Here is a 24,789-nt window from a genome sequence, read left to right on the forward strand (position 1 = left end):
GCATCTCCGCCAGCACCGCCTCCTTCCCATTACCCAGTGTGGCTTTCGGCCGTCCTTCTCTTCCGACGATCTTCTCCTTCACCTCACTCATCTCCTTTCCGAACAGCTCAATTCCCATCGCTCTGCAATCTTCCTCTCTCTTGACCTCGAACGCGCTTATGACCGCGTATGGCATTCCGGTCTCCTCTTCAAGCTCCAAACCTTCGCCCTTCCCATTAACTACGTCCGTCTGATTGGTTCCTTTCTCTCCCGCCGTCCTTCCTATGTCACCATCCATAACACCGATTCCTACACCTTTTTCCCCTCCGCCAGTGTGCCCCAAGGCTCCGTCCTCTCCCCCCTTCTGTACCTGTTGTACACGGCGGACATGCCACCGCCGTCACCCCCCATCCACCTTCTCCAGTTTGCCGGTGACACTGCCTTCCTTGCCCTTGCCCCCACCCTGCAACGCTCTCAACGCCTTCTCCAATCCCATCTTGACCGATTCACCGCTTGGTGTAACCAGTGGTTGCTCAAGGTCAATCCTTCGAAAACCCAGGCGATCATTGTAGGCAAAATCACCCCTTCCTTCCTCCTCCTTGATTTCTATCTCACCGTCTATGGCCGTCCCATCGCCCTCACTCCCACCCTTAAGTACCTTGGCGTTACCCTCGACCGTCGCCTCTCCTGGACTCCCCATCTCCAGACAATCCAAGCCAGGGCACGTTCCCGACTCCGTCTCCTCAAGCTCTTTCCCAGCCGTACGTGGGGTCTGGACCCTTCCACAATCCTTCACACCTATAAATCCCTCATCCGCCCTATCCTTTGTTATGCCCATCCAGCCTGGATCTCCGCCCCCCCTACCTTTTATAAATCCCTCCAAATCCTTGAACGCCATGCTCTCCGCCTTGCCTATCGCATCCGTCTCCCTTCCCCCACGCGGATCCTGTATGATCTCATCCCCTTCCCCACCTCCTCCTTTTCCTTGAAAGGATACGGATCCTGTACACCTCCCGTAAATTTGATCCTCCTCACCCGCTCGTATCCCCGATCCTCTCCCATCCCCGCCCGCTGCCGCGCCTGTATTCCCACGTCCCGCCCGGTCTCCATCTCTCCACCCTCCTTACTCTCTCCCAAGGTGGCTTCCGCCAGCTTCCCCTCCCTGATGATGTCCTCCTCCCCTCCATCTTCCCCTCCTATCAACTTTGACCCTGCCCCCCCCACTTCCGGTGTCCTTTCCTTTAGGCACCCTCCCTCCCTCCCTTCTCTTCCCTTCCCTCCCCTTCTCTTTCCTTTTCCCCCATCCCCTCCCTCCACCCCTCTTCCCCCTGGGCTTCCCCTCCCCCTTCCTCCCTCCCCCCCCTTTCTCTCCTGCCCGGGGCATCTCTGCTTTCCCCTCTCCGTCTCCCACTCCCCTTCCTCCTCCTCCTCTCTTGGCAGGTCCCCGGACTCGCACACGCATAGTGAACATTCGCGCGCCGGACATCATCGCCGTCAGTGTCTAGTGTGTGTGCTTCGTTTTGTGTTTCATGCAGTTACAACTCAACTGTTCCCATGTGCCGTCGCCGTTCTCCGTGTTTTGTGCGCCGTGTCAACAAGTGTTAGTGTTTTTATCGTCCAACGTGAACGGCTTCTTGTTTATTGTTTTTTGTCTCTACTTTCTTTGCCCACCATTTTTTGTATTGTCTGTGTCACCTATATCATTTTATTGTACCCCATAAGGCTGAAGAGCAGCGTATTACAATAAAGGAAAAAAAAATAAAGTACAAAGTGGTAGACGTTCTATTAAAAAGATCGGTATGTTGAAAATTGGTCACTATACCTGCAATTTTACAAAATTTTATGCTGTGAGATGATCCTTTGAATTATATTTTGTATTTAGTTATTTATTTAGAAAAATAGAAGTTTGAAGTTTTTACCATTAGTTGATCATATTTAAAAACAAAACAGGTTTTATAAAATTATAGGTTGAGAAAGTAGTTTTCATATATGGTACTTCAAAATAGTGTTTGTATCAGTGTTCTTGCATATAAGCGCATGTTTTAGGTAAAATTTTAACTTTAACTATACACAAAAATTATTTTAAAATTTAATTACTATGTTTGTTTTTGAGGAACTGTGTTTAACTCATCTTCTAAAGGTATGGTGTTCGCGTACGCAATTACTGCAGTAAATATTAGCATAGAGCAATGACAACTGTCACACGTTTTGCACCGGCCCCGCTTCCGGATTTTTTTTTTTTTTTTTTGCTCCTGAACTCATTGCAGCAATATTTTCTTAACTTACTTTGATTCTGTTAGGAATATTTTTAGACATTCTTTCCTCTTACATTGGTTTTGTTAGCCCATATCCAAGTTCTCTTAGAAATAGCCAACTTGTGTGCAACTTGTTTTGATTGTAGCCAGGATTAATGTGCACTTACAACACATAAGAATTTATTGCAGCAATGCCTAGCATATTATAGAACGAACAAACAAACAGGCCATCTCTTAGTACACCTTCTACAGGAATAAGTGCTGGCAAGTTTATCTGTTGCGACAACTCCTCCTTTGGTTTTGTTGTAATGTAATATTACTTCAGGCCTCTTATGCTCTTCAGGAGACAAGCTACTGTCATGGTGCATCCTACAGAATAATACTACGGTTTTATTCTTTTTTTGGCACGTACGAAACGAGCCCTACGTCCCTCTGAAATCCAAAGCTGGTTGAAAACACTGGTCTGCTATTGTTTGCCAGCATTTTCTTCTGAAATTCAGCTTTTTTTTCTGAGAGTTCCAACTAACGTTAGATTTTTATTTAGAAGTTCTTTGGCCAGAGTGTAACCCGTAAAGAAATTATCGGTGGTAATGTTTCGCCCAGTCTTCTCAATATTTTCCACAAGCCTCAATACAACGCTTCTGACTTGATTTATTTCTCGTGGACCATTTTCTGGCTTTCTGTATATGCTTCTGCTGCACAAAAACTTGCTGGTTTCACATCAGATAACAACCATAATTTTATTCCATTTTTCTCCGTTCGGGTTTGATGGCATGTACTGATGGATGGACACCTTCCTCAGAATGGAACCAATTGCTCTTCCACTGTGACGTTTTCGTAAAGAACGAACAGTTTAGGAAATTGTTCCACAAATATTTCAAAGACAGTCCTGATAGCAGCCAGTTTATCATGGCGTCGCCTAGCTGGTCGATCTTCTTTGTTGTCAAATCTGAGAAATCTGCTGATTGTATGGAAACACTGAAGTGGCATCGTTGCACGAAAAACTGGTCGACCATTCATGTTGTTCCATAGCTCTTCAAGAGATTCTCCGGCAGATCTGTACACACCAGCCAATATAAGAAATCCCAAATGAGACTTAAGTTCCTGATTTGTAATAGAAGTGAATGTCTCATCTTTGACTTGTGACATTCGGGTCATTTCTCTGTTGCTTTCATTCAGAATCAATGACGACTTTCTGCAGTTATAAATAGTGACAATGAGGATACTTGCTGTTGGTGGTGGTCTTTGTCCCATTTTTAATTTGTTTTATAACAAAGTTAAAGTTTATAGGATAAAAGAAAGTTATGGATTTTCTTCACCTCTAAAAATGTATGCTGCAGCATCATTTCACTTAGCTGGTATTTGCGTTTTAGCCTTCCAAAGAAGACTAAAAGGATTACCCTCTTGTCTATTCAAGGTTCAGTAACTATTACACTATTGTAGGTCGAAGATGAAGTCACAAGGAGAAAGAAGAAGTTGCATATGCCGTTACAGGGGATATGCTTGTTATCTCTTGGTACCTTTGCTTTACTTTTAATTATTTTAAGCCATGATTTATTTACACATTCATCTGTACAAAAATATTCTTAGTGTGAATGTCATTAATACTTCATACAATTCTTCTCATAGTTAGTCCTACGCCTTTCAGAAACACTAATGATCAAGCTGACTAATGATTTGCCTGTTTACTCAGACGTGTGCAATGTTTTGTATAGTGCTCTCTTTCAGATAAATTACTCTGGGAAAGGAAACATTTCAAGTGAATTGTTAAGTAATTTACAGTTTATAGACGGTAAATATTTGCGATTTACGTGAAAATCAATACACTTCACAATTTTTCTGCTACAGTGTCATCTCCATTCATATGTGTCTGTGACAATTTAGTTCCATCATGACAGTGAGCTATTTCGAACACCTACCAGACAGCTGTGGTGCGTTGGACAAGTATACAGCACCAGCTCTCTGTAACTGTTGTGTCTGATGAAGTAACAGGTTTTGAGACGAAGGCGTTTAAAGGTAATAAGGCAAGCGGAGTACAGGTTCTACTTAAGGCGTTGCGAGACTCGACAGCGATCACGGATGGGCCTGTCGAGTGGAGAATGGCAATGCCGTCGGTGCAAGTAATCGAACTGGACATGTCACGAAAATCTTCATAAATACAACCTTAGAAAGAGGAGGTAAAAACGTCCTAGCGGGTATACAGCAGCCAGTCAGCATGATGGAAAACCCAACATGGTAACCTGGCCATCAGAGGTGGGAAGGGAATGAGAGAATAATGGCATGTGGTCGCTATTGCCGAGGTCACCGTGTGGCGACCAATAAAATGAAGGGAGAAGGCAGTTAGTGAAAGATCGATGGTAGAGTAAGTGCCATAAGAGGCACTGAAATGGGTGGGGGAATCATCATTAAGATGGCACAGGTCGTAAACCCTAGGAAAGTGGAATATGAAGAGAGTCCAACTAGATTAAACAGCACCACCCCAAAATGGGTGTTTACTGAGTTCTGTGAACTTCCCGGATAGTTCGTCAAATAGTTCAGAGCATATAGGTTTGCTGACCTCTCTGAACTGTTGATTAATGCTATTCTTGAACTCATTAAATGCCTGATTTTGCTGTGCAAACTGTTGTCCTACAGGGTGGCGCACGAAATGTGTTACCAATTGTTTCTTTCACAATTTACGACGCACATTAGATATCCCGCTGGGATCTCTACAGCAGTACCAGCAGAGCTTGGAAAAAATAATGAGTTACGAAATAACGTGTAATTCACGATACTGCCGCTAGGAGACTAGTAAGCAGCAATGGCTGACAATGGAAGACTGACGACACAGCAACGATCGGCAGTTGTGTTACTTTTTAATGAAACGAAAAACCTTGTTGTGATTTACAGGCGTTTTCGACAACAGTGTAACACACGATGGGTCCCTTGCAAGAAGACTATACACAGGTTGTACGATAAATTTGTACAGGAAGGAACAGTATTGGAAGCGAAGCGACCTCGCCCGAAGCCTGTTTGTTAGTAGGAGAATATTGAATCAGTACGAGTTGCTGTACGGAGAAGTCCTGGGAAATCGTGTAGAAAGGCAGCAGTGCAACTGGGAATATCCAGACGCTCCATTCAACGCATTCTTAAAAGTGACCTCCATATGTACCCATACAAGATGACCTGTGCACAGAAACTCAGTGAAGAACACAAGCTGCAGAGACTACTGTTTGCTCAGACGAGGCGCATTTTCATTTAGACGGTGTGGTTAACAAACAAAACGTACGCTCTTGTATCACTGAAAACCCACAAGTGCTTCATGAACGACAACTTTATGCTCTGAGAATTGCAGCGTGGGCATCAATTTCCAGTCACGGACTTATTGGACACTTTTTCTTTGATGAAACTGTGAACAGCGTGCGTTATTTGAGCATGCTTCGCAATAGCTTCATTCCACAGCATCTTGCTACTGCCTTGCCATTCAACATGCAGTGGTTCATGCAAGATGGAGCAAGGCCACATACTACAAACACTGTGTTGGAGTTTTTACATTAGCATTTCGGCATGGGGATCATTTCAGTCAGGTTTCCATGTCGCTTCAATGAGGGACAAAATTGGCCCCCCAATAGTCCAGAACTCAATCCATGTGACTTTTTTCTTTGCGGGTACCTAAAGGAAAAATTTTTCCCGAAACGTCCACGTGATTTAATGGAGCTCAGAAGACTTATTCTTCAAGCTTGCAGTGACATTACAGAAGACATGTGCTGTAGGGTAATCACTAACTGCAGTGTTCGTTTGAAAGGAGTTAGGAAACGAAATGGCGAACATATTGAGCATGTGCTGGGTTAGAACAAATCTCCATAGACGGCTCTTCATTGTAGTATATGTTCCTTTCAGATTGTATTGACAATAAAATTTATATTTAAAAACAAAATGGTAACACATTTCGTGCGCCACCCTGTATATTTTCTGGTGTCTTGCGAACTGCTGAGTAACCTGTTGTGTTATTAGTTGCTCGAGATGTGTCACATTGTGTGTCTGACTAGTATCTGCATTGCTTTCATGAACTGTCTCCTGTTCTTGCGTTCACGACGTCGCGAGAAAATAATCAAAGGAATTTTCGCTCCGCGCGCATCAATTTCACTATTTGAAAAAATGTTTTCCGGTGAGAACTGAGAAACTGTCTCATCGAGCCTCATAAAAGTGACATCATGATTAGTTATATTACCGGTGTCATCATGGTTGTTTCGGTAGCCATTGGCCAGTTCATGAGTTGGTGCATTCCTTTCAACTGTTGCCAGGCTGGGACTTCCACCATCTTGACGTATTGCATTTTGTTATGAATATTCAACACTGGCCATTTCATTTGACTCCATTGTGAACAGCGTGTAGCAAAATTATGAAAAAAAAAGATTTTCAAACACGAAATTTTGTTTGTATCGGTACTTTACAATTAAATTACATTTACGTGTGTACTCATTAATGAACCTGTTTATCCTCTGATACAGCCTTACAGAATTTGAACGAATTATTTTACACTTCGCTGTTCAAACTTTCCTATAGAAATGCACTCTTCGTGAAGGATATTAATTGGAAGGAAAAGAGATTATCTACTGGGAGAGAGACGGCGCCAAACGCGGCCATATAAGCATGCAGCGTAGCAGCTGCCTACCTTAATCGCTGAAATCCGCATTCCCAGGGCGTCTCCTTTGTGGGCAGAATTTAATTTTAATTTGCTCCTTCGAGTTTTTACTAGTCCCATTATCACGGATACGTGACAAATGCGACAAAGGTCTCATTAGTTAATCGACTGGGACATGTCACGAAAAAATATAACCTTAGAAAGAAGTGGTAAACAGGCCGTAGAAGATATACAACAGCCGGTCAGCATGACGGAAAACCCAGCACAGTAACCTGGCCATCAGAGGTGGGAAGGGAATGAGAGAATCGACGGGATGTGGTCGCTATTGCAGATGTCACCGCGTGGCGACCAATATAATGAAGGGAGAAGGGAATGGTTCTTAGCGGTAGATGAAACAGCACCACCCCAAAGGGGGTGATGGGCATTGAAATCCCTGTGGAGTGGGAAGGGAGGGTGGAGTTGCTGAACGAGGGCAATTATGGGAAGGGGAATAGATGGCCTGGCAGAAAGGTGGTAGAGATTGCAAACTATAACTGCAGAGTCCAAGTGGACGTGGATGACAACTGCTTCCAATGTAGTATTAAGGGGAGTCGGTACAATGAAAATGACAAAATTAACGTTTTTTGGTTTGTTTCATTATAAAATTATTTGGAGGCTTCTGAATAAAACAAATCGAGTTTCACCCTTCTAAGTGAATTCTAAGTGTTTTTTTATCGCTGCAAAGTTGACGCGCTCCGTAAAGGGTTGTAGCGACTCGGTATGTCACCTCTGACGGCGCTGCTTGCTGGCTGCAAGCAGGGTGGCTCTGCGGAATTAGACAGTGTTTTGCTTTCCAACTTTCTATGGCTTTATCTCTGTGACAAGTGACTGTTCATATCGGTAAACATAAACTCTATATTGTGTGTGTTGGCTTGTGGAGTTTGCTTTGTATTGTTTAACTGTTCAATTTTGTGCATTTGACGAATTTCGCTCGTACCTGTTTTGCGTATTTGGTTTGTGGATATCAATATGCGCCGTTTCAGCAATCGAGTGGTTAAGAAAAGGCACAATGAGCGGAAGAAGAAATATTTTGTTGTTTCGAAGGGAGATGACACTCTGACTGCTACACCGACTGCTCCAAATGTGATACAGGGCTATTACGAATGATTGAAACGATTGCATAAATTCACTGTAGCTCCATTCATTGACATATGGTCACGACACACTACAGATACGTAGAAAAACTCATAAAGTTTTGTTCGGCTTAAGCCGCACTTCAGGTTTCTGCCGCCAGAGCACTCGAGAGCGCAGTGAGACAAAATGGCGACAGGAGCCGAGAAAGCGTATGTCGTGCTTGAAATGCACTCACATCAGTCAGTCATAACAGTGCAACGACACTTCAGGACGAAGTTCAACAAAGATCCACCAACTGCTAACTCTATTCGGCGATGGTATGCGCAGTTTAAAGCTTCTGGATGCCTCTGTAATGGGAAATCAACGGGTCGGCCTGCAGGTAGCGAAGAAACGGTTGAACGCGTGCGGGCAAGTTTCACGCGTAGCCCGCGGAAGTCGACGAATAAAGCAAGCAGGGGGCTAAACGTACCACAGGCGACGGTTTGGAAAATCTTACGGAAAAGGCTAAAGCAGAAGCCTTACCGTTTACAACTGCTACAAGCCCTGACACCCGATGACAAAGTCAAACGCTTTGAATTTTCGGCGCGGTTGCAACAGCTCATGGAAGAGGATGCTTTCAGTGCGAAACTTGTTTTCAGTGATGAAGCAACATTTTTTCTTAATGGTGAAGTGAACAGACACAATGTGCGAATCTGGGCGGTAGAGAATCCTCACGCATTCGTGCAGCAAATTCGCAATTCACCAAAAGTTAACGTGTTTTGTGCAATCTCACGGTTTAAAGTTTACGGCCCCTTTTTCTTCTGCGAAAAAAACGTTACAGGACACGTGTATCTGGACATGCTGGAATATTGGCTCATGCCACAACTGGAGACCGACAGCGCCGACTTCATCTTTCAACAGGATGGTGCTCCACCGCACTTCCATCACGATGTTCGGCATTTTTTAAACAGGAGATTGGAAAACCGATGGATCAGTCGGGGTGGAGATCATGATCAGCAATTCATGTCATGGCCTCCACGCTCTCCCGACTTAACCCCATGCGATTTCTTTCTGTGGAGTTATGTGAAAGATTCAGTGTTTAAACCTCCTCTACCAATAAGCGTGCCAGAACTGCGAGCTCGCATCAACGATGCTTTCAAACTCATTGATGGGGCCATGCTGCGTTGAGTGTGGGAGGAACTTGATTATCGGCTTGATGTCTGCCAAATCACTAAAGGGGCACATATCGAACATTTGTGAATGCCTAAAAAAACTTTTTGAGTTTTTGTATCTGTGTGCAAAGCATTGTGAAAATATCTCAAATAATAAAGTTATTGTAGAGCTGTGAAATCGCTTCAATCATTTGTAATAACCCTGTAGAACTTCCTCCTGCAAGAAACATTGTGACAGCAAAGAAAAATTTGAAAACTATGAAAGTGACAGTAATGATGTGAATGAAATAATTAACATTTCCTTGCTCTCTAATATTTTGAAACAGAACGTACTATGCCGAGTTTGCAAAGAAAGAGGACTGGAATTGAAAATAGCTTCACACATTGGTTTGGCTCGTAAAATGTTATTGGAGTGTAACAAATGCGTTGCAGAAGTTTCGTTTTCTAACAGTATTCCTCGTAGTGGTAATAGTGGAAAGAAGGTGTATGATATAAATGTTTGGCTAGTGTATGGCTTGTGTTGCATTGACAAGGGCAGTGCTGCAGGGACAATGTTATGTGGAATTATGAACTTGCCAAAACCACCAACCAAGTTTGGATTTTATACGGAATTGGTGGGATATTCTGCTGAAGATATTGCTCAAGCAACAATGAAGAAAGCAGTTGAAGAAGCTGTGACGATAATGGGAATTGTAGAGATTTAGCTGTTGCTTTAGATGGATTATGGTAACATAAAGGTCATAAACCTCTAAATGAAGTTGTGACAACTACCAGCGGAGACAGTTGCAAAGTAATTGATATTGCTATTCTCTCAAAACATTGTAGATGTAAGGGCAATACCAAGGACGAACACAGTGAAAGTTGTGAAGCAAATTTTCACGGCCCGAGTGGAGTGATGGAAGTAGAGGGAATGAAAGCAATTTTTTCCAGATCATAGGAGTGGTATAATGTATGATACACTAACTACCTAGGAGACTGTGATTCTAAGGGATATAAAGCCGTAGAGGAACTCAAACCTTATGGCAATGAAATTCACATTAAGAAACAGGAGTGCAGTGGATATGTGCAGAAGTGCATGGGGGCTCACTTGCGCAAACTAAAGAAGATATTAGGATCCGAGAACCTTAGTGATGGTAAGACCCTTGGAGGAAGATTGACAGATGGTGCAATTGATAGATTGCAGAGGTATTATGGGTGTGCAATTAGGTAAAATACAAGAAGCATTGAGCATATGAGGACAGCAGTATGGGCATTATTTTTTCCTACTGCATCAACAAATGAGTACCCACAATATGCGCTGTGCCCCACAGGGAGTGACTCATGGTGTAAGTACCAATCAGGAAAGGAATATGCCCATAAAAACAGTCTACCAAATGCTGTAATTGATGTAATTAAGTCCATATTCATAGATTTGTCACAGCCAAGTTTATTGAGAAAGTGTTTACATGGGAAAACACAAAATCCAAATGAAAGTGAAAATAATTTAATTTGGATTAGGATTCCCAAAAGAGTATTTGTACAGATAAAAACATTGCATTTTGGAGTGTATGATGCAGTGGCAACATACTATGAAGGAAACATTATCAAATGTGATGTGCTGAAACATTTAGGTTTCCAGCCAGGACACGACACTATTTCCACAATGCATCTAATTGATGAAGAAAGACTAAAAGGTGCAGGAAGAAGAGACAAAAGCCTACAACATGTGGCAAAAGGGAAGAAAAGACCAGTGAAAAGGAAATTAACACTGGAAAAAGAAGAGGATGCTGATAATCCATCATATGGGGCAGGTATATATTAAAAACTTTAGAAGCCATTTCCTGCAACTTTAAAATTTTCATCTTCGAGAAACATTTTCTCAAAAAATGCTAACAGTATATCAATTAAATTTATACACAATATTGTTTACTTCTTTTCCTTCATTTTTATAACAAATTGTAAAAAAAAATTGTATAATAAAAGAGTTATAGAAGAAAAAGTACAAAATTTTGGAGAAAAAAATAAACATATGTTTAAACAAAAACCAATAAATATTTCTTAACATGGCACTATAACTTTGTAGAGAAATATTCACTGAACATGTAGTCCAAATTGGAGAGCAATATGTTTAATGGTTTTAGAAAAAATGTTCCTTCTATTTGCTAAAATTAACATGGAGGACATGGATCGCTCTGGGTCTCCTTAAGGGAGAGGCATGTGTTAACAATGTCCATATGGACCAACATGCAAACGCCACCAGAAGCCGTCAAAGGGCCAACTGGGTTTTGACAGACGAAATGGAACTCTGAAGGGTTAGAGAATGACCATCAGTAAAATGAGATTCCTGGAGAACAAAACAAGTAGCAAAATAAAAGAAATTAAGGGGCTGGAAGACAGGAAGGTGAGAGCAGTAGCTACTAAAGTCCCATTGAATAAGCACAGAACAGGAATACAAATGAGAGGCAAACAGGCCAGAGCCAGTCACGCCACTGGGTCAACATACATCACTAACAACGGCAGGGTGACATCAATAAACAAGAGGTCAGACTCAGGTTGCGAAGGGAGAGTCAGCTCCTCTGAGGGCTGAGGAGGGGCCTTGTTCTGGGACTTAAACTGCTTCACCTTCTCCTCCGATCCTCCTCCTCCTCCACCATCTCTTTCATACTCCAAAGAGGGTAGGGCCTGGAGAGAGAGCAGGCATCAACGAGATCTGGAACTGAGAGTGAGCAGGCAAACTTGGGGCACACAGAATGTGGGTCCTTCAGCTGACTTGTGGCAGCAGACCTCTAGTCTAGGAGACACCAGTAGAACAAGTCCCAGGAGCAGACCCCATCACCAGTAGGTGCCAAAGAAGGGGGACACTTCTCCAAACATGTAAGGGAAATGGCAACTGGAGTGAAGGGTGTGGGAACCACAGGGAAGGGGGAGAGGAGAGGTGGTGAGGGAAAGGCGAACTTAGATGTTGTAGATGCAGGGTGAAGATAATCATATTTCTGACAAGACTTGCTGTAGGACAATTGAGCAAGGGACACACTGCTGGATTTGCTTTACCTTCTTATAAACAAGGAAATCCAGTGAGCACGGAGAGTGATGGTCACGACAATTAACACACATGGGCAGCAGCACATGGGAGCTCCCCTCATAGAGTGAGTGTGCATGTGCACCACATGGAAAGTCTGCTGTACAGTGGGAAGACGTGGAAAAAACGCAATCGCCAAAAACACCTTAAATGGTGGATAATGTATGACTTCACATCACACCAATAAATCATAATCTTGACCTTCTCTCAGAGAGTATCTCCTCAAATGAGAGAAGAAATGGGCCCAGTTCTGATGCCTTTGTCCTTTCTGAATTCACTGAATAAAACGAATGCCTCTCTGTTCCAGATTGGCCAAGAGTTCTACATCAGTTTGAAGGATGAGTACCCTCGAAAAATTACTGTGTGAACCATATTCAAAGACAGGTGACGAGTAACGGAGTTTGGGATGTTGCCAAGATGAACAGAGTCGTGAAAGCGCATGGATTGGATCGCAGAAGAAGTTTTTATCAACAGCGAACCCAACTGCATCTTACCCAAAGTATTCATATGTCACTGAGAAAACTGTAGACAATTCAAAACAAGGCACTGCGCCTCCCCTAAGCTGCACCAGATTACCGGAATTCCGATGCTAAAAGATCGGAACCAGCAATCACCAACTACTACAAGTGACCTTGAGATCAGAAGAAACGAAACGAGATGTCACAGCAAAAAAAAAAAAAAAGAAAGGTTTGGAGGATGTAAGTATAGCAGTCAAGCTGCTCATCCTGCAAAAGAGCAAGGCCAAGAAGTCACGTCGAGATGAAGTCACGGCGGAATGTTGCTGCTGAAGCTGGTGTATTTTCTCCGTCTTCTTGTGGAATCCCCTCCATGGCCTCCATCATCTCTGCAGTGTCCAGGGAGGGTCCATCTGTATGGTGGCGTCCACCCTCACCCTCAGCCCCTGAGAAATTATGGTGCTAGGCTACTCTCGTTTCATACCTCAGCATACACCAGCCAATTTCTGTTTATGATGGTCTGCTTCTTTAGCTAGGCTCTCAGAGCCGTGCCTTCTCCCATCGTGCTTTCAGGACTGCACCCCCATCAGACGTGGCAGCACACAGCGCACCATCCTTGTCATCACCAGTGTTTTCATAGTGGCCTCCCTCCCCATCTCTTGCCAGGGACGATGAGGTGTGGTGTGGCCCAGTACCACATGCACCACGGGGCTGCGTGTATCCCCGTGACGTCACAGGCTTACCAGAACTGCACTGTGATGAACACCACAGCTAGAGTGTATGGTCCTCAAGACTTTCAGATCTAAATATGCTGCGGTTTTTCAATGCTTCCTTCTCCTAGATAGCCTTGTGATTTAACTAAAGAAATTCATGCCATTACATAAAACAATAGTACGATACTGCTCGATGATTTATGAGCATTCAAAATAGTCTTGTCAATGTACTGCAAATATGCATCTATAGGCCTGAATACAAACTATAATTATAATTTCTTTATTTCTCCCTCACCTTGGAGTTTACCTTTTCTTGCATATAAAAACAGGACTGCTAAAGAATATAAGAATTTATTTTCCACATTATTTTAGTACATTTTCATCTCCACTTATACTTCAAAACGTGCTGAATACACATCAGAGTCCTAATATCTGACACAATAGAGTATTTCCTGAGACACTGTTCATTAAATCAGAAAATATGACCAACATCTTTCATTTCCCTGATTTTCCAGGTCTGTAGGGCTTTAAATGCAAAACATTTATGTGACTTTTATATTCTTCAGTGAAAATTCTGCAGATGTGCTATCCATTTAGTCAAAAGACACTTATTTTCTATTTTTCTTTCTACACTGCTTAATATGTGAAACACAGAATCCATGAAAACTAGTTTCAGTAGGTTGTTTAAGTTCAAAATTATTTCAGAAATAGCTATATCTGTATAAATCACCATAATTATCCTGTAGATAGTTGTATAGTTCAATAAAATTTGCATGTATCACATTGGAATAAAGATCAAAATATCTATCAAGAATGATAAAAAGAATAGTAAATATTTTCGAGCCACAGAGTAAATGAAAACTTATTTTTCAACACAGAAAAGTTGTATCACAATATTCATCAGTAAACTATTACAAAAGACAGTCAAATAAACAGCACACACAGCAGTACAATAGAAGATACTGCGATGCTTGTCTCACTATTGAAACAAAGCTATTTCCTTGTATCAGTGGAAGGAAGCTGTGCACAGATTACTATGCAAACTTCACTGAGGTAAACCTATGTTCAATCTTTGTATCAGCTGAAGAAAGTTGCACACGAATTGCAATGCAAACTTCCTGAAAGTAGACTGTGTTCACTGTTAACTATGTGGAATACCTTACCGAAATCAGTTTGATTTTTCATTAAAACATACCAAACATGAGACATAAGAAATACGGGCTCCTCATACAACTACACATAAGTGATGAACCGAAAAGTAGTTGTACAGCTGCCTTGTGTGCAACAAAACATCATTTGGAAGTCACAGATATTGAACAACTGCACTAAAACGATGATAGTCATTATCAAATTACTGCATGCATAATATAAGGAAAGGGGAATTGGCTGTATATATGAAAATTGGAACAAAACTGCAGGCCACGGTTATAATTGAGTATCACAGTTAAGTTATTTTAGCTCTCACAGAAATTTTTTAAACTTTACCTAGTAATAAGAGTGCTAATATTTAGTAGAAATATTTACTTCATTTTGTATAATACTGATTGTACTAAAAGCACTGGTTGAGGTAACTGCTGTCCAACTTCGGTTTTTTCCCCATAATAACAGTCCCAACTAAAAAGGGCATAGAGTAAATTAAGCATTGTTGCACTAATTGCAGCTATTTTTCATGAAACGGATGTGAACTCAATGGTAAACGGTTTATCTGCCTATAATGGTCCTAGGGCAGAGATAAACTATCTTCATTGGTGATGTTTAGTTAAAGGAGAGAGAAGGTAGAATCATAAGTGGTGACTCAGCTTCACTATTCAAAGAGAATTTACTATGTGAGTAACAGGAGAAAGTTTACTGAGGGCAGACAGAATAAGATAAATATCTCTCCAAAACGATATTTTTATAATTCTATGAAGCCACTTATCCTCTAAAACATTCCAGAGATAAATGAAGTGGAAACAGATAAAAATCGCCAGAATACTTTCACTAAGAAATCTAGCTTGCCAATTAAAGACATCAGGCAGAAAATCAGACATCTCAAGATATTCAGAAGAAACAAAAGACTATGTCACTACCCACTTGAGTATTTTATGAGAATCCTTGTACTTTCAGTTAACGCTATTCTTCATAGTAACCAGTTTTTTTAATTCCAGGGTGTAGACAGATAATCTCTAAAATGAATAATGCAACATAAATGCTTAGCATAAAGTAGTACATGAAAACGGCAACTGAATATTACAAAGGAATGCATAAACTTTTTTTCTACTTTTCTCCTGACATAATTTATTATTTGAAAACTTCACATGATATACTTTCTGGCTGTTAATACATATCTTGACTTCTTCAGCAGCATTGGATTTATGGGACGTGATGCATCAATGTTTAAATAAAGACAATGGCATAAAACAAACAGAAAGTTATATTTAACCCAGCAATAGAAGAACATAGTCAGAAAATCCAATCTTTCCTCCTCCAATTTGTTCTCATCACGGCAATGTTTCTAAGAGCTGCAGTTAATCCAATGAACGCCGGTTATTTGTGGAACTTTATACAAGGTTAGTTTATAGCCAACCAGCTGTTTCCTCGCATTGTAACTATGTATGTAAAAAGAGGTCATAAGTAAAGAAATGTTATGTGATTTTCAGACAATACTAACTACATTAGAATGGCGCCCTGGATTGCAGTAATTGGCTGTAACTGGTCATTTTCAAGGATTTCTCCAGAGCATTAAAACCAAATTTGATTACATCTATCCACAGAATACCAAAAAATATCAAAACATAAGTAAAAGTACCGATAGGAAAAATTGAACTGAGAAAGTAAAATGTATTTTATGGCAATTGCAAGAACTCTTCAAAGTAGCAACACATCCCAGCTCAAAGGAAATGTGGAACAGCAAATATTTACAGGTAACAATAATTTTTAGAATGGATGTAGAAGTAATCATGAAGAAAGTCAATAGTAGCTACATTGAAGGAACTCACAAACCATACAAAGCAGGCAGTTCTGTTGCAGCATTACAGGAAAAGGTAGATCAAAAGGAACTGTGCTTGGATGGCACATTATGTAGCGGGTTTCCAGATTCCATCATGAACCTGTAAGCAGCTGGATAAATAATTTCCATATGAGAGAAAACCTGCAAGTTGTCTTGTTTGTATGTTAGTCTGTGCCTGTTACACACAAGATGTATTTAAAAACTTGAATAAAAGCCTTTATCATAAGCGTCTTCAATAAGCATATATAAAGTACCAAGTATTATCTCACGTAAGTGCTCCATATCTTCAAAATCTGGAGATGCACAGTTTTCAACAGAGTTAAGAATACTTTTGGTGTCGTGAAAACAATTTACTTTCATAGGAAATTTATGCACTACAGCACCAAAGAAACTGGTATAGGCATGCGTATTCAAATACAGAGGTAATGAAACCAGGCAGAATACGGCACTGCGATCGGCAACGCCTATATAAGGCAACAGGTGTCTGACGCAATTGTTAGATATGTTACTGGTGCTACAACGGGAGGTTACCAAAGATTTAAGTGAGTTTGAACCTGGTATTATAGTCGGCACACAAGCAATGGGACACAGCATCTCTGAGGTAGCGATGAAGTGTGGATTTTCCCGTGCGACCATTTCACGAGTGTACTGTGAATATCGTGAATCCGCTAAATCATCAAATCTCCAACCTCGCTGCGGCAGGAAAAAGAACCTGCAAGAAAGGGACCAACGACAAGATAATCGTTCAATGTGACCAAAGTGCAACCCTTCCGCAAATTGCTGCAGATTTCAATGCTGAGGCATCAACAAGTGTCGACATGTGAATCACTCAATGAAACATCACTTATAATGGCTTTCAGAGCCACTTGTGTATCCTTGGTGACTGCATGACATAAAGCTTTACACCGTGCCAGGGCCCGTCAACAGCAACATTGGACTGTTGATGACTGGAAACATGTTGCCTGGTCGGACGAGTCTCCTTTCATATTGTATTGAGCGGACAGACATGTTCGGGTATGGAGACAACCTCAGGGATCCATGGACAATGCATGTCAGCAGGGGACTATTCAAGCTGGTGGAGGCTCAGTAATGGTGGGCTTGTGCAGCTGGAGTGATATGGCACCCCTGATAAGTCTTGATACGATTCTGACAAGTGACAAATCTGACCACCTGCATTCATTCATATCCACTATGCATTCCGACGGACTTGAGCTATTCCAGCAGGACAACGCGACACATCACAAGTCCATAATTGCTACAGAGTGGCTCCAGGAACACTCTTCTGAGTTTAAACACTTCTACTGGCCACCAAATTCCCCAGACACGAACATTTATTGAGCATATCTGTGATGCTTTGCCACATGGAGTAGCAGCGCCGTCTTGGGCGTCTTGCCATGGTCAGTGCGGCTTCCGCCGTCGGAGGTTCGAGTCCTTCCTCGGGCATGGGTGTGTGTGTTGTCCACAACGTAAATTAGTTTAAGTTGGATTAAGCAGTGTGTAGGTTTAGGGACCGACGACCTCAGCAGTTTGGTACTATAAGACCATACCATAAATTTCCAATTGGTATGCCTTGCAATGTGCTGTTCAGGAGAGATCCTCACCCCCTCATACTGTTACGGATTTATGGACAGCCCTGCAGGGTTCATGATGTCAATTCCCTCCAGCACTACCTCAGATATTACTCGAGTCCATGCCACGTCGTGTTGTAATAGCACTATCCTTTGTCAATGCTTTTACTTTAAAACCTAACATTCTACAGCCAGCATGGTATTAATCTTTTAGCCTATGGAGTTAAATTAAGAAGATATAAAAATATGACAGAACTGTTTTTAAAAACCGCCGACATATCTGATGCGATGAAAACAAATAACACACTACAAATTTATCGTCATTTACTCACATGATGTGCATGCACAAAATCCTTTCTGGGTACTACTGCTAGCCAGCGATTTCTCATTTTCTCGCATTTGGGAAATCGGCACATGTACACTTCCATTTCGTATACATGTTGTCCTCTTCCTTTCTTGGCCTCATTTTTCCGCAGGTGCAGATACGCAAGTTTTATAGATTAATTGCTCTTTTTTGCAACTGCAGTGAAGTCTTTTTAAGACAAACGCAGTTCGCTTTATTCTAAACCATCTTCAGTTGCCACTGTGACAATATGGTTTTTTTCTTTACGATTTTGTTTGCTAGGATAATGAACAGTTCGTACGCTTTACTTACTACTAAAACAGTTTCAATTCTTATGGTTACTAACGGTTTTTGTTATTGTTTACTTTATTCTTGTTGTTCATCCACGTGTATATTTCCGGTATTTAGTACCCAGCGCTTTCACTATACTAAATATTCACGTTTCTGTGTTGAGAAGTACTAGTGTCGTCTCGCCGTTTTGTATGTTTTGTTTTGTTATTAGGAGATGCGTTCTTCTTTTGTTTGTTTTGGTAACGGTGGGAGTATCTGCTATCGCGCTGTTAGTGTTTATATTTTACGACTAGTGTGTGTGTGTGTGTGTGTGTGTGAAGGTATCGTGTCTCGACTACTGAGTGTGTAAATTATTGCTTTATTATGGCACAGTGGTGTATGATCCAGGGTGGGGGTATTGTCTAGTTTGTGGTATTATTTTGTGGTGTCTAATGGGTTGGTCTTTCCCTACAATATGTTTTATTCGTTTAAATACAGCTTGGTTGCTGATGTTTGTCTGGTCATTTATTATATATTTCTTCTCTATTTGAGATGTAAGCTTCTGTGAGAAATAAAGTTCTTTTTTGAAAAATTTGAGCTAGTAGTTAAAAAATCTTTAATAATAAGCCATTAATTGCTATATGTGGTGATTTCAACGCAGAAATGGCAAGCACAGAGGGGCTAGTTACAAGAACATTTCTGAATAAGCTAGTATCATTGGACCTATATTACACAAATCCACACATCAAAAAAAGGTTTGTATCACCCCAGTTCCCAGAATTCCTGTTGACTGTGGATATTTTATCACAGACACAGTCCCTTTGACTGTTTGGAGATATCACTAAACCTGCCCAAGGATGTAAACAACCATGCATGAGCACCACCTATCAGACAGATGGGGGTCTGACAGCTGATCAATTGCTGTCATTCCATCAGGAAGGAGGTGCACAGCTCATGTGGTCTGTAGTTCAACCATGCCTAGATGGTCGCATCTGCATTGTTACTTCGTGCCAGGAAGGGCTCTCAACAAGGAGAGTGTCCAGCTGTCTCAGAGTGAACCAAAGCGATGTTGTTCGGACATGGACGAGATACAGAGAGACAGGAACTGTTAATGACATGCCTTGCTCAGGCCGCTCAAAGGCTACTATTCCAGTGGATGACCACTACCTACGGATTATGGCTCGGAGGGACCCTGACAGCAACGCCACCATGTTGAATACTGCTTTTCATGCAGCCACAGGACGTCGTGCACAATAGGTTGCATGATGCGCAACTTTACCCCCGACGTCCATGGCGAGGCCCATCTTTGCAACCACGACACCATGCAGTGTAGTACAGATGGAACCAACAACATGCCGAATGGGCCTCTCAGGATTGGCATCATGTTCTCTTCACCAATGAGTGTCGCATATCCCTCCAACGAGACAATCAGAGATGTGTTTGGAGGTAACCCAGTCAGGCAGAATGCCTTAGAAACACTGTCCAACTAGTGCAGCAACTTGAAGGTTCCCTGCCGTTTTGAAGTGGCATTATGTGGGGCCGACGTACGCCGCTAGTGATCATGAAAAATGCCATAACGAACGATACGTGAATGCCTTCCTCCGACCGATGGTGCAACCATATTGGCAGGATATTGGGGAGGCGTTCTTCTTCGTGGACGACAATTCGCGCCTCCATCTAGCACATCTTGTGAATGACTTCCTTCAGGATTACGACATCGCTCGACTAGAGTGGGCAGCATGTTCTCCAGACATGAACCCTGTCGAACATGCCTGGGACAGACTGAAAAGTGCTGTATATGGACGATGTGGCCCTCCAACCTCTCTGAGGGATCTACGCCGAATCGCCATTGAGGAGTGGGACAATTTGGACCAACAATGCCTTGATGAACTTGTGGATAGTATGGAACAATGAATACAGGCATGCATCAATGCAAGAGGACGTGCTACTGGGAATTAGAGTCACTGGTGTGTACAGCAATCTGGACCTCCACCTGTGAAGGTCTCGCTGCATGGTGGTACAATATGCAATGTGTGGTTTTCATGAGCAATAAAAAGAGCAGAAATGATGTTTATGTTGATTCTATTCCAATTTAGCGTACAGGTTTTGGAACTCTCCGAACTGAGATGATGCAAAACATTTTTTATGTGTGTAATTGTACTACACATAAGAATGTGTGCATAGACATTATTGTAGTGAATTTCCATAGGGGAGACTTCACACTCAGGCTTGCAGGAGGGGGTCTGGCAGATCATGAGCCTATGCTCCTCACACCATATAACAGGTAACCAATTAAAATCGAGCAACTTGAAGTGGTACTGGTAAGAGGTCAAAAGGAAGAGTACATAAGAGAGCTTATTGAGAGTCTAAGTAGTGCAAAGTAGGACTTGATATGTAATAGTCAATTCGGGAAGAGGGGAGCTGAATTCATCTTTGATAACTTTCTACATAAATGTACAGATTTATGGTATTCTTAGTCTCCAGAAAAAAATCTCAAAGTGCACCTAAAAATAAAAGGCTGAACGAGCTTTCTCAAAAACTTTCAAAAACCAGAGAAAACATGCTCATACTATACAAGGTGCATAAGAATGTCTGTACCCAAAGGACAGAACAGAGGTAGAACACTTATAGGACCTGTCTTAAATGCAAAAAATTCTGCAAAGCTAAGCTCCTCATGGCTAAAACTGGCAGTGGAAAACTAAATGGGAAGGGCCCCAAATAAATGTAAGGCAGCATGGCAAGTAATAAAACAACGGCACACTAAAATGCACACAAGCAACTCTGCTAGACGCCGACGAATGAAATTACTACTTTTTAAACTCTATTTAAGAAATAGAAAACAATATTAAAGCGACAAGTTCATGAGCAATGGACCTGATTAAAGCCCCACTGTCAGGTGATCAGGTATTTCAATGGAATATTATCACATCTGCTGATGTTATAAAAACTATCTCCAAATTTTCACATTCTAACAGTACGAATTGCTATTGGTTGTCAAATTACATCATTAAAAAGACATTACTCTCAGTCTCTACATCATTAGCTTTTATTTTTAATAAATGTGTAGAATTTGGAGTATTTCTGAATCACTCAAGGTATCAAAAGTTATTCCAGGGGACAAAGAGTATCCCCACAGCTACAGAGTAGTCTGAATTGTGCCAATATTTTCAAAGATATTTGAAGTACTGCTACACGCACACAAATAAGCAGGTACTTCGAAAAACTCACTCTCCTGTGTAACAATCAGTTTGGTTTTCACTAGGTGAGAAACACACCAGAAACCTTTTTGAAAACTGAGACAAGAGATTAAGACACAGATTCAACAGGTTAAAATCCAAATGGAAGAAAGGATCGCCGGAATTGGTAGTCAGATCACTCAGATAAATGAAAACGCGAAAGAATCTAGGGAAAGAACCCAGGTACTAACACAAGGGCAGCTGCAAATACGCACTGACGTGGATAAGGTCCAATTGGACATCGTAAACGTTGACAAAAAGATGGACAAGGCGAAAAAGGCCACTCGAACAGCAATACAAATTTCGGAAGAACAAGTGATTCAAAGCAAGGTCGCACTAGTTTCACTGAAAAAGTGTGACCAGCGGATCAATAAAATAAAAGTTAAAAACAAAGATCAGTTTGAAAAGCTTCGAACGAAGTTGATACAGACTATCGAAGAAAAGATCGAAACCGATTACACCTGTAGCGAAACAACTGATACGTCAAGGATTAATTCAGTACATGAACACGCGCCCTCTAAGAAAGTTCAAGTAGAACAAAGACCAGAAGTAACACTTCCGCAAAAGTCGAAACAGAAGGCCCCGACTAAAGTGACGCATGACACGCCACGGAACCAGGCACAGCGTCTAGAAAAACGGGACACATACAGTCAGCCGATACCAATGGAAAGACAAGCGACTGAACCAGTAAACCCGATGACACAATATAACAGTAGCGCAGGTACAGTACCGCGAACGACGAGAGTAGAGACAAACGAACAACATTGTTCACCAGTGTTACGATATAATGCGAATATGGGTCAGGAAATTGAGAATAGGCAGACAGGCAGTGGATTGCCTGAGAATAGGCAAGACAACACAAGGAATGGCAGATTATTTGAGTCTGTGAATCAGGCAAAACCCGGATTTATGAGTAGATACAATACAGATCACTTTCTGACGGAAAACTCCTACATTTCAAGGAACAAGGCGGTAGCTTGCATGCACGCAAATTGATCGATCAGTTACAGGTAGGGTTGCCAAATCATAGGAGCTTGGCTCACACACTTGACTTTATTTGTGCGCACATGTCAGGGACAGTAGCGGAGGTGATGCAAAAGATCGCTGCTACCTGTACGTCTTACCTACAGTTCAGAACAACATTTCTCGAAAGATATTGGTCTAAGGAGGCGCAAAACAAAATGAAATACGAGTTACTTCAGATGACACTTATGAAAACTCAGGGGAAAAAAGCGTTGTAAAATTCTTTGACACAATGGACAAAAAGAATCAACGCTTAGATAAACCATACAGTAACGGAGAGATGATACTTCTATGTAGAATGAAGTTACCGGTAAAGTATCAACAGGCGGCTGTAGGAAAAAATGAAATTACCGAGGAATTCAAAGAGGTCTTAAGGGAGCTCGAACTCATGTTTAAAGAAAACGAGATGAAAGAAAAAAGAAAGGAAAGGGAACAGCAAAAGGAGAGGACTAGGAACGAATATTCTAATAATAATAATCGTAATCCTAATAATACTAATTTCAGGCAATTTAACAGCTCAGGACAGTGGCATAATGGAGGTAATTGGCATAGAAACGGGAACCAGAATGATTGGTACCGGAATAGGAATGGTAATGGACACTCATACAGTGGTGGATATGGGTTTAGGAACCAAATGCCAACGGTCAAGGGTACTTTGAAAGCGGTCAGGATGCCAGAAACAGCATCTGGCAAGACCAGGGTGCGAATAATTACAGACAGAATCATGGTGCACAGAGACAAGAACAACACAGCAAAGGGAAACCAGAAGTAAGGCCACAGAATCCTGAAAATCGTAAAGATTGACAGGAAAATACGGAAGAGGTTGGGCAAACTAACGTCCACCCATTAACACAATCAAAACAGAAAATTCGTTTCTTCCAAGTCGATAAATCAAAATTAGAAAAAACTGACAATAGCCACAATACAGATAAACAGGGACTTACGAAAATGTCCGATAAAGAGTCAGCACAAGATGCACTTGAATTACGCTACAGAGCCTGGGAAAACAGCGTAGAGTGGGAAAATTCTGAATGTGAGGATGAACTGCCACCACTTCCGTCTGCTGAAGAATTGGGCGATGAAGAACTGTTGACGGGACTTAGCGATATATTTGACGAGAATCAAGTGAAAGATCATGATGGAACAGAGCAGAGTATCGCAAATGAAAACAAAACACAGACAAATCGTAGCTTCTGCCTTACGGAACATTCGCTCAGCAGCAATGAGACGTAAGATCACCCAAGGCAAGTTTGCCACAAAGAAACGCTTCACCTTGGGTCAGAAAGTATTCGTAAAGTCTCATTACCTTTCACACAAGAGCCAAAATAAATGCCGTAAATTTTTTCCAGACTATAAAAAGCTGATGATAATTTCCGGAATCGCTCACGAAAATGCCGTGGAGCTAATGAATCTAAAAACGGGTAAGTGTATTGGCATCTAGCACGTGAGTCATTTAAAAGCATGCGAATGAAAAGAACAATAAAAGAAAAGAAAAGAAAAGACACAAATTGGCAAAAGAAACCTCATATCTTATACTAATCATAAAATAAAAGCTAATTAAGTAATCAACAAATTACCACATTAATTAAAAGAAAGAAAGAGAGATAGAAAACTAACAATATATATATATGCTGTAATTAGATTATCTTTTTGCAACTGTTAAAACATTTTTGCATTATGTAGAGCTATAAGTTGTTGCAAGTATCGATAATAAACTCCTCTAAAACAAGAAAAAAGAAATCTACGCATCATAGGGACATCGCCACCAACAAATCGCTAGCTCCCTCAACACCAGATGCTTCGAGATAGCGACAGAGAGGGTACAGACATGCTGAGAAAGCACTTAGGGCAATGATAGCGACGTGAAGACCAACGGGATACTGGAAATGCAGGGCCACCACGTTGGACTTCAGGAGGACAACGCACACACCGGACATTTCATATGTCACAACACTGCTACTCAAGGGACGAGCGTGGGGAGAATCATGATACGACGAGACTACAATCAAGGT

This window comes from Schistocerca piceifrons, chromosome 11 (assembly GCF_021461385.2).
Source record: "Schistocerca piceifrons isolate TAMUIC-IGC-003096 chromosome 11, iqSchPice1.1, whole genome shotgun sequence".
Classification (NCBI taxonomy): Eukaryota; Metazoa; Arthropoda; class Insecta; order Orthoptera; family Acrididae; genus Schistocerca; species Schistocerca piceifrons.